The following is a 12,279-nucleotide window of genomic DNA, read 5'->3' on the forward strand; positions in this document are numbered from 1 at the left end:
AAAGACCTCATATTAACAAGATATCCCAAGTAACAATTCGAATGCCTTATGGTTTTGATTATAATTTATAAGAGTTTTATAATTGATTTTTCAATCACTACCTGTTTTATGACAACTATAATAAGTGTCTCTTTTAACCAGTAATATCATAGTTTTCAAAGCTTCTGTAAAACCCTTTACCTACACTAACAACAGAACTAAAAATAAAACAATTTGTACTAGAATAAAACCATGCAAACACTCTTAATATTGCTTTCAAACATTTTCTTTAAAACATTATTGTCCGTTAAATTCTTTCATAAATCTAGTTTTGTGTGTGTGCGTGTTCATTGGATGACAATTTCACTTAGAGCAAATTTGAGGGTTTTAAAGTACATTTATGACACATTAGTTGTAGGCTATTTGATTTATTGCTTCTTAGGTTAAGTGTAATTTGCATTAAAGGAAATCTCATGGCCGCCATTATGATATTCTTTGCCGTAGCCTTTATTGACATCAAATAAATTTTGAAATGCAAAAACGAGGGAATATGATAGACTTTCATGATTCGTTTTCAGAATGTATGCACAAGTTTTAACGCCACGAAATAGTTTTATACAAAAATGACGATGAAGCACAAAAAATAATTTTCATAAATCATGAAGACTTTCGCAAAAACCGCATTTATTTCAAGGCGATTAGTTATACACCCTCATTCTTGTTTACGTCCGTATCCGCAATACGACGAACGGGTACTTTCGAACGAATACGAATAAGCCATTCTTGTTTTCACTCGAATGAATTCGAACGCGACTCGTTTGCCACAAAATATTCAAATATCAGTAAACTTCTTAAAATAAATGCTAAGCCTTGATGTAATCAGTCCAATTCATGTGATTAACCATATGCGAAACGCTAGAATGTATGCCATTTTAGTTTCAAACGAAACGTGTATTCGAACATCATTCGTACGAACGAAATGTCCCATTCCCGTTTACGGACGAATAGACGAAATGCCGTGGTTTCGATTCGTCAGTTTAATGTTGCGAATCAACCGTTCGAACACATTGAAAAAAGTTTAACCAATCTCTAACAACATTGTTTTCGAATCTAAAGGTGATTTGTAATCAAATCATAAATTTGTGTTTTGCATAAATCATTTAGAAAGCATAGCAGTATAGTAAAATACTGTTTTTTTCTGGGGAGCCTTTGAATGTATGCGAGGTTCAAAGTTTTTACGCATCAATTTTGCATCTATCAAGTACTTTATGGAAAATACGCCATGGGTAAACATGCTTTATTTTATATTAAATGCATGATTTTACCAATGAAATAATTATGTAGGCTATCGAAAACATGACAAAATTGCAAGAAAAATGCAACATATTTTTCGCAGATACTACTGATCGGACTGCTATTTCAAATGCTTTTTTTATTTAGCACGAAGTTTAATTTGAAAATTTCATTTACCGATTTGAATAAAATTGGTCCTGAGTACGATATTTATTTATTATGTAGCATTCGTCACTTCCTTGATGCTTGCAATCATCCTTAAAAAACTACCTGCGCTACCGATCCTTCTTTTGCACAGCAATTGCGTACGTACACGTTCGAGTGAAAACAAGAATGGCTTGTTCGCATTCGTTCGAAAGCATGTGTTCGTCGTATGGTCGATACGGACGTAAGCGAACATGATGATACAAAATTAGTGAAAAAAACAAGTCAAATAACAAATGATGTCAAAGATTTTTATTTACAACTCAAATCTGTACCAGAACTGATAGTTTAAAGTTGGATGGGCGTTGATTTTATGCATGTACGATGTTTAAAAGTGTGATTGATTCGAACGTAAACGGGAATACGAATTTGCTATACTTTCGAACGTATCGCATACGGCCGTAAACAAGAATGAGGGTGATAATTCTTACTTTTATCCTTACATTCACGATAAAAATAAAAGCGCATTGTGTATTTTATAACTATTAATCGAAAACGGAATCACCCAGAACGGTGCACTTCTTACCTGTATGGTTGTTCGTGATGAAATGTCAGAAGCTGTTCTTTTATAATACGATTGACCTGTTGCAGTCATACCCAACCCAATTGGTCATGGCATGCTATGCATTGATTATTATGAATTCGTTTGTACCCACACATCCACCTTCTCCTCTGAAAAAAAAAATATCAGGGTGCCTAGAAAAATAATATCTTCACAATTAAATAATCGTGTAATCGCACATAGAGTTTTTCCACCTGTTAATTTACCATCGTGGTTGTGAGTTGTGTATACCATGGTTGACTATTGCTCGGTCCTATCTGTCATACACCCTCATTGAACATAACTAAAAATTGAGTGACACATCACTCAAATTCATTAAAAGTGCACGTACTCTAAACTTGAGTTACCACCTATCTACTCATTTTTGAGTTAAGGGACGAAATTGTCAAAACTTGAGTAATTTCTACTCAAAATAAGAAAAAAAATATTTTGTTCAAAATTTGAGCAAGTTCAACTCAAAATTTGAGATCCTTACTCTCAAAATAAAGAAACTTTTCTTCGTTCATCGATGATTTTCAAAACCGGATCTAGAAACGGCAATGGAAAACGACGTATTCTCGCATCCTTTATTTCGATCAGAATATTCCGAGAATGAAAACGCTCTGAACTGCAAGAAGTATTTTTTTCATTCGTAACCGAATGTTCGAAGTGAGCACACGCGTTTTTTAACAATCGACATCGGTAAGACGAAGGTGCCTATCACAGCAGAGGCTGTAGTATAGGCATTAAATAAAAGTGATAAAAAGTAGCATCCCCGCAAGTGAGTTCTGTCTGTGCACCGGTTTTGTATCGGTATCGACAGTAGACGCTATTGTGCTATCCTCGGGCAGCAGTTATTTCTATTGTTTGCTACCCGCATCGCAGCAGCCAAATCCTGAGTCAAGGTCACGCTGAAGCACAACGAAGGAGTGAAGGAGCAACTCTCCTAACAGCTTACCGTGACATACTGTTAAGTATTTTCTCAAACTTTTTCTTTCAACTTTTACTATTCATATATTTTTTTTTCATTTTATTTCTTTCTTTCTCATTTCAAGTGCGGGAGACTTCTTTACTCCCGCACTTTAAATATGAATATTGATGACAGTGGGGGTGTCTCGGAGGAGGGCGAAGCTGAACGAATGAACGAAGAACATTTAGAGGCTGAGTTTGCTTCCGAGATGCCATCTACCCCTCCTATACCATCTCCCCCTCCGATACCATCTCCCTCTCCAATGCCATCTCCCTCTAAGATATTGCCTGCTCGCCAAAAAGTTTACCAAGACGATGGCTCGGGGGGTCCGTGGGTGGTATACTTCCGGCCCAAATTAAAGTCTCTCAGAGTTTTAAATATTGCTCGGGACCTGGAAAAACATTTCTCGGCAATAAAAACAATAGATAAGGTTTCGCCAAACAAGTTACGCGTTGTTGTGTCCGACCTGAAGCAAGCAAACGAGATTGCTACCAGCGAGTTGTTCACGAAGGAGTACCGCGTGTACGTCCCGTCTCATGTGGTGGAGATCGACGGTGTGGTCCGTGACGAAAGTCTGACAATCGAAGATCTGATGAAGGACGGGGTAGGCCGTTTCAAAAACCCCGACCTTCAACCAGTGAAAATTTTGGAGTGCAAGCAATTGCACTCCAAATCGATAGATGGTAAATTTTACCAATCGGACTCATTTCGCGTGACTTTTGCCGGATCTGCACTTCCAAATTATTTGGTAGTGAGTGGAGTTCGTCTACCTGTTCGGCTGTATGTACCGCGGGTAATGCATTGTACAAGCTGCAAACAGCTAGGTCATACGGCAACCTATTGTTGCAACAAACTGCGATGCGGCAAATGCGGAGAGGCCCATGAGGACGATCTCTGCAGAAGAGCAGTGGAAAAGTGTTGCTACTGCGGGGAGAATCCTCATGATCTTTCGGTGTGCCCTACGTACATACAGCGTGCGGAGAAATTGAAGCGATCCGTGAAAGAACGTTCCAAACGTTCTTATGCGGAAATCTTAAAAAGAACCACTCCATCGACCCCTGAGAACCCGTTTGCAATCTTGCCAGTTGAAGAGGATACCTCTGACGACCCAGGCGAAGGACCTTCCTACACACAGGTTGAAGGAAGCAGGAAAAGACAAAATCTGGCTTCTCCCAAGCTTCCTCGTAAAGGCCTCAGACTGTCCTCTTCGTCACAAAAGAACCAAACGGAAACAAAAAGTGCTGACTCAAAACCGAAGCAAACACCTCCTGGGTTCAAAAAACTTAGGGATGATAAGGAGTACCCAGCACTTCCTGGGGCATCAAAAAACCCGAATGACCCCAAAGCACAACCAGAAAATCCAACAAACGCTGGATTATTGAAATTTTCTGATATCGTGGACTGGATATTAACAGCCTTCAATATTACTGATCCTCTGAAAAGCTTCCTAACTGCTCTACTGCCAACAGTAAGGACATTTTTAAAACAGTTGACTGAACAATGGCCCCTCCTTGCAGCGATCGTATCTTTTGATGGATAATTTACCACTGAGAATCGAAGATATGATCATTGTGCTTCAGTGGAATTGCAGAAGTATCATCCCAAAACTTGATTCTTTCAAACACTTAATACATACTCATAATTGCGATGTATTCTCCTTGAGTGAAACTTGGCTTACTTCTAACATCAACCTCGACTTCCATAATTTTAACATAATCCGCCTGGACCGAGAAGACTCTTATGGAGGGGTACTTTTAGGGATTAAAAAGTGCTATTCATTTTATCGTATTAACCTCCCCTCGACACCGGGAATTGAAGTTGTTGCTTGCCAAATTAATATTAAAGGCAAAGATCTATGTATAGCTTCTATCTACATTCCTCCCAGAGTCTCGATAGGGCATCGTCGGCTTGCAGACATCATAGAACTTCTTCCTTCACCGCGGCTGGTTTTAGGGGACTTTAACTCGCATGGTACAGGATGGGGCTGCTTATATGATGATAATCGTTCTTCGTTAATCCAAGATCTGTGTGACAACTTCAATTTGACAATTCTAAACACGGGAGAAATGACACGGAACCCTAGACCGCCAGCACAACCAAGTGCGCTGGATTTATCCCTTTGCTCGACTTCGCTACAGTTAGATTGCAAGTGGAAGGTAATCTGTGATCCTCACGGTAGCGATCACTTGCCGATCATAGTTTCTATCACCAACCGTGGAAGACCATCGGAAACAATCAATGTTTCGTACGATTTCACACGAAACATTGATTGGAAACGTTACGCGAGCTCGATGTCTGAGAAACTAGAAACATCACAGGAGCTTCCTCCGGAGGAAGAGTATACATTTTTGGCTGGCTTGATTCTTGACACCGCAATTCAAGCTCAGACGAAACGAGTACCTAGCGCGCAAACTAGTATGCGTTCTCCCAACCCATGGTGGGACAAAGAGTGCTCAGAGCTGAAAACGAAAAAAGCTTCAGCCTTCATCTCGTTTAGAAGGAACGGAACTCCAGATAATTATCGGAAATACGCGGCGTTAGAATTTCAAATGAAAAGTCTGATTAAAGCTAAGAAACGCGGTTACTGGCGAAGGTTTGTTGACGGATTAACGAGAGAAACAGCAATGAGCACTCTTTGGAATACGGCCCGTCGCATGCGCAATCGAAATCACGCGAACGAAAGCGAGGAATATTCTAACCGCTGGATATTTGATTTCGCTAAGAAAGTATGTCCTGATTCTGTTCCGGAACAGAAGATATCCCGCGTCGCGACATTGAATACAAACGAAACACCGTTTTCGATGGTAGAGTTCTCACTTGCGCTCTTGTCGTGTAACAATAGAGCCCCGGGGTTAGACAGAATTAAATTCAACTTGTTGAAAAATCTGCCCGACTCTGCCAAAAGGCGCTTGTTGAATTTATTCAACAAGTTTCTCAAGGGTAATATTGTCCCACACGAATGGAGAGAAGTGAGAGTTATTACTATTCAAAAACCTGGAAAACCAGCCTCCGATCACAATTCGTATCGGCCGATTGCTATGCTTTCCTGTATTCGGAAATTGTTGGAGAAAATGATTCTCTTCCGTCTAGACAATTGGGTCGAAACAAATGGATTGCTTTCAGGTACACAATTTGGGTTCCGCAGGGGCAAAGGAACGAACGATTGTCTAGCGTTGCTCTCAACAGAAATTCAAATGGCATTTGCTCGTAAAGAACAAATGGCATCAGTTTTCCTCGACATCAAGGGGGCATTCGATTCAGTTTCCATTAACGTTCTATCTGAGAAGTTGCATCAGCATGGTCTTTCACCAGTTTTGAACAACTTTTTATATAATCTATTGTCCGAGAAACACATGCATTTTGAGCATGGTGATTTGACGACAAAGCGATTCAGTTACATGGGTCTTCCTCAGGGCTCATGCTTAAGCCCCCTTTTATACAACTTTTACGTAAATAACATTGATGAATGTATCAACACATCTTGCACGCTAAGACAACTTGCCGACGACAGTGTTGTGTCTATTATAGGACCCAAAGCTGCCGATCTCCAAGGACCATTGCAAGATACCCTCGACAACTTGTCGACATGGGCTTTTCAAATGGGTATCGAGTTCTCTACGGAGAAAACTGAGCTGGTTGTATTTTCAAGGAAGCGAGAACCTGCGCAACTACAGCTTCAACTAGGGGGTGAAACCATAGCTCAGGTTTTCACATTTAAATATCTCGGGGTCTGGTTCGATTCCAAAGGTACCTGGGGATGTCACATTAGGTATTTGAAACGAAAATGCCTACAGAGAATCAATTTCCTTCGTACAATAACCGGAACTTGGTGGGGCTCTCACCCAGGAGACCTGATCAGGTTGTACAAAACGACGATATTGTCAGTAATGGAATATGGATGTTTCTGTTTCCGCTCCGCTACGAATATTCATTTCATTAAACTGGAAAGAATTCAGTATCGTTGTTTACGTATTGCCTTGGGTTGCATGCAATCAACCCATACGATGAGTCTTGAAGTGCTGGCGGGCGTCTTACCGTTGAAAAACAGGTTCTGGGATCTCTCATATCGACTGCTAATCCGATGCGACATTTTGAATCCGATGGTGATAGAAAACTTTGAAAAGCTCGTCGAGCTTAATTCACAAACCCGTTTTATGTCCTTGTATTTTGACTACATGGCTCAGAATATAAATCCTTCTTCGTTTGTTCCCAATCGTGTTAATTTTGTGGATACTTCTAATTCTACTGTGCTTTTCAACACATCCATGAAAGAAGAAATTTGTGGAATCCCGGATCCTGTACGCCCTCAAGAGATCCCAAAAATTTTTAATAATAAATTTAAAGAAGTCGACTGTAATAAAATGTTTTACACTGACGGATCATATCTAGACGGGTCCACTGGCTTCGGTATATTCAATGTAAATTTCACCGCTTCCTATAAACTCAGTGATCCAGCTTCAGTTTACGTCGCAGAACTAGCTGCAATTCAGTATACCCTTGAGATCATTGACACTCTGCCCACAGATCACTACTTCATTGTATCGGACAGTCTCAGTTCCATTGAGGCTCTCCGTTCAGTGAAGCCTGGAAAGCACTCACCGTATTTCCTGGGGAAAATACGGGAACAATTGAGTGCTTTATCTGCAAAATCATACCAGATTACCTTGGTTTGGGTCCCCTCACATTGTTCCATACGGGGCAATGAGAGGGCGGACTCGTTAGCCAAGGTGGGCGCACTAGAAGGTGATATCTATGAAAGACCAATCTGCTTCAATGAATTTTTCAGTTGCTGTCGTCAGAAAACTCTAGCTAGCTGGCAGAATACATGGAATAGTGGAACTCTGGGACGATGGTTACACTCAATAATCCCACAGGTATCGACGAAAGCTTGGTTCCGGGGGTTAGACGTGAGCCGAGACTTTATTCGTGTAATGTCAAGGCTCATGTCTAATCATTATATGTTCAGCGCGCATCTCCGTCGTGTGGGGCTCGCTGAGAGTGGTGTCTGCGTTTGCGGTGAGGGTTATCATGACATCGAACATGTTGTTTGGACATGTGTCGAGTATTGTGATGCCAGGTCCCAACTCATAGGTTCCCTTCGGGCCCGAGGTATACCACCCTTCGTACCAGTCCGCGACGTCTTGGCAACTCGAAATCTTCCTTATATGACTCTCATCTATAACTTCTTGAAAACTATCAATGCTCAAATTTAGTGCTCTCCCTATCTCTTTCTCGTCTACAGCTCTACCGCACTCTTCTTTACGTTGCTGGAAGTATGGCCTGTGTAAACGATGCTTCGGAGCATGCACCTGCCTTGAACTGACTGAGTTGCTGGAAGCTACCCAAAAACGTCACATCAACGTCAGAACACACCAACGAAGCATCCCAATCCAGAATAATCTCTTCATTGCTACAAGCTGAAAAACATGAAGATTCATCGAACGCAAAATGTGTCTAAAAGATGTATGCCACAAACCAATGATGTATTCAAATTTCAATTCAATACTGTGTAGGTCCCACCCTCCCTATGTCCCCTTACTAACTGGGGAGTATGCCGCCCCGTAATACGGCATCCCTTTCTCTCTCCCTAACAACAAGACAATCGGCCACGTTAAGCTAAAGCAAGTATTTTTTTCACTCAAATGTTTAAAAACTCAACGCTTACTCTAATGTATGAATAAATGCGAGAGAATTCATGGCAACAAGTTTACTTTATTCAAATCCATACTCAAATTTTGACATATTGTTCCTATTTATGAATTTGAGTAATCGCAACTCAAACCATGATTTATGTTCAAAGAGCGTGTATATCATATATGCTAACTGCTTGGATCAGCGCTGCCAACTATTCCGATTTTTGTACTCGACACAGAAAAACAGACATGATATCTTAAAATGCCAGCCATCTGACACCGGTATGTAAGCACCAGCCATTTGAAAGTACACCGATTACGTTGAGACCTTCGTGTTTCGGGCCCCAAACACTGCGATGTTTTGATACTCATCGTGACTTTCAAATTGTGAAAATTACCTCCACTTGATGATCTGCTATATTTTAGGTAAATTGACAAACAATTGTGTGAGAATCGATCCAAAAAATCTCTAATTTTCATGCAATAAACAAGGTGAACCATAAAACTTTGCAATAAGCTGATTTTGAAGTTCTGATTCAGATCTTATCAAGATGGCGTTATGACAGGGGGCCGTCAAATACAGATAATTAAGTTTTCTGACAGATAATTAAGTTTTCTGACAGATAAATATAGATTTTCTGTTTTTGTGTTTTTGGTTCCATAGGGTTAAACCAGGTGGAGCGAAACCAGGCCTCACTAAACAGATTTTTCGAGAGAGACATTGTACAGATTGGTTTTTTCGCCAAATACAGATTTTTCAAATAAAGATGGCAGCTCTGGCTTGGATTCTGAAATTGTGTATCGAAAAATGCAAGGGAAAATGTTCAAAACTCGCTCTTTGTTCTTTTGATGATTTATGAAATGATTTTTTTATATTAGAGGAGTGAAACTGATTGAAATTTACATTATAATGATAGGTAACTAATCTTTTATAACAAATATATTGAACCATTACTATTGTTATTAATTATTTCAAAGAAAAGTGCAAAAATTTAGGTTTCATTTTCCTATCGTTCAAAAGAGGAGACATATTTTCAGATGCATCTGAATGAAATCAGATATCATAAACGATATAAATCGGATATTTGATTTGTGGTGATTAATAGATAATGTAATAAGGATTTTTGTTTTGCTGTATTATTACATACTGATTCGTTCTTGCATTCACCTCATTTGTTAAATGACAAGTCATCTGTTTGGCCTGGCTCAAAGCCCTATTCGTCAATTCTTGATTTACCTTGTCCAAACACTGAATCGATACTGCGTATATCAGACAATTATCGCTAATACAAATTGCGACTTTTGCAAAATGCAAATATGCAATTCCAATCACTTCAATCAAATAAAACACTTTAGATTCACATTGGATAGATTTTTTTTATGATTTCGGAATGAAAGTAACGTATATGAAACCCATTCGAATAAGTTAAGACTCCTAGATCTTGATGAAGTGATAGCACTCAACAAATTGTCCAAGGTATATTTTTGTGTTCCTGTATCAATAAATTTTCTGGATCTTCAGATATGCAGTAAACAATCAGCAGTGCGTTTTCAAGTATCACAGAAAAGCATCCAGTATTTGATGCGAAATGAATACCGTTTGTAGTAGCTAGGAAAACCTTAACTGTTACTACCTCATAGCCGTCTCCTGTATCTAATCCAAAATACTCCGTTGTCGATCGTCGATGCAGAAAAATGCTGCAACTATATGCTTCTGGTCTTTTCTACTTATTGATTCGAAACACGTTTTTTTCAAGAGAGATAGTATATTTTAGTGTTGAATGTTCGTCTTGTTCCGTTAAATCATCTAGTACTTCCATAGTCATTATTAACAAGATTTTGAGCGCAAATCGAATCTTCCAAGAAATACGGACACTACATACGTTAACATACTTCTTGTATTACTAAAATCTTCTCTCCTTCTTTCTTTGTTTGGTTGGAAAGATTACAATGCCCATACATCCATCGATTTCGTTTATAGTCACATGGACTTTATTGTTTTTGACTACCGATAGAATCTCGCGGCGTTATAACACGAAAAAGTTTCATTCATTTTTGAGAATCACCGTATTGTTCTATCGTTAAAAATTACTTATAACGCAAATGTGCGCGATCTAATGATCCGCTTTATGATGCGCGATTATTGAAATCCGCTCATTTTTTTTATTTGCACGGCCACGTTGCCTGCTCTCTTTATGCGCGACGTTTCCGGTCCGCTCATTTACATTTAAATATTTGCGCGACCTTCCTGATCCGCTCTGTGATGCGCGATTTCATGAATCCGCCTTTTTCAATGAAAATTGTTATCATTTTATCCATGTATTTTATTGCGCGACCTTCCTGGTCCGCTTATGATGCGCGACCATAGTGATCCGCTTATTTCCGTCATTTTCAACATTGCGTAATCAATGTAAAATGAAAAACTGCGAGCCAAATAGTACCAATATCTGAATAGATTCTGTTTCGTTTTGGGTGATTCCGTTTCCATGCGAGATGGTTCTGAATAACTTTGCTATTTCAATTGCGCCTCCTGGCAGGATCGCCATTGTGTATTTTATAACTATTATTCGAAAACGGAATCACCCAGAACGGTGCACTTCTTACCTGTATGGTTGTTCGTGATGAAATGTCAGAAGCTGTTCTTTTATAATACGATTGACCTGTTGCAGTCATACCCAACCCAATTGGTCATGGCATGCTATGCATTGATTATTATGAATTCGTTTGTACCCACACACGCATGAAGTTTTTACGTTCGGAAAAAGCTTAAAACTCGTAAAAAAAGTCTAATATATTCTTACTGATTGCATTCAAAGTAGACATGATACACACATAGTCAAGAAAAATATTATCAAAACGTCAGTTTATTCATAGCGGAATTCATTCCATCCAAATAAATTTAATGTTGATCGTAAAGCTGGTTTCAAAATTTTCTTGAATTTGGAGTTTTAAAGCAGGTTTATGCTGATTCTTCATTTTGATTTATAAACCTTATGAAGAATGGTCCACTTGGCAGGAACATGCTCTTATAGAGGTTTTCAGTAGGCTTTCGTGGAGTTTAAAGTTTTTTTGCAAGATTTATTATGTAGCATTGAAGACAGCTACAAGTATTTATTAATATTAAAAATGTTACTTGGGTATACAGCTCTCAAATTTCCGAACAAATTATTGGCAACATTCTGTTTTGCTAAAGTGGCGTCTTCAAGCGAGTCCGCATCGAATATCGTATTTTGAAGCAGGGGAGAGAAATGCCAAATTCGTGCGCGCTAAAATAGCAGCACTCCCGAATAAAAAATATTGTAGAAAAACAATACGATTTGATGTTACAAAACCTTCCACAATTTTGTTTTGACCATTGAAAAATATTTTAATGTATTGTTATACACCATTCAATTATTTGAGAACATGCTTTTTACAATAGAATGTATAGGATGTAATGTATTGTAAGCCATAGATCAAATTGTGAATCAATTGTTTATGCTGTAAAATCAATGGTTTATTTTTTTACAAGTTGCGCATCCGTACAACTGACATGATATGTTGAATGTGATGCCGTGCGATGGTGTGCCGAACTGAAGATTAATTTCGACCGAGGTGATAGGGTCTGATGATATATAACACTAGAGGTTTTCGGAGCTTCGATCAAAAGTCAGTTTGTA

Source organism: Malaya genurostris, chromosome 2 (genome assembly GCF_030247185.1).
Source record: "Malaya genurostris strain Urasoe2022 chromosome 2, Malgen_1.1, whole genome shotgun sequence".
Classification (NCBI taxonomy): Eukaryota; Metazoa; Arthropoda; class Insecta; order Diptera; family Culicidae; genus Malaya; species Malaya genurostris.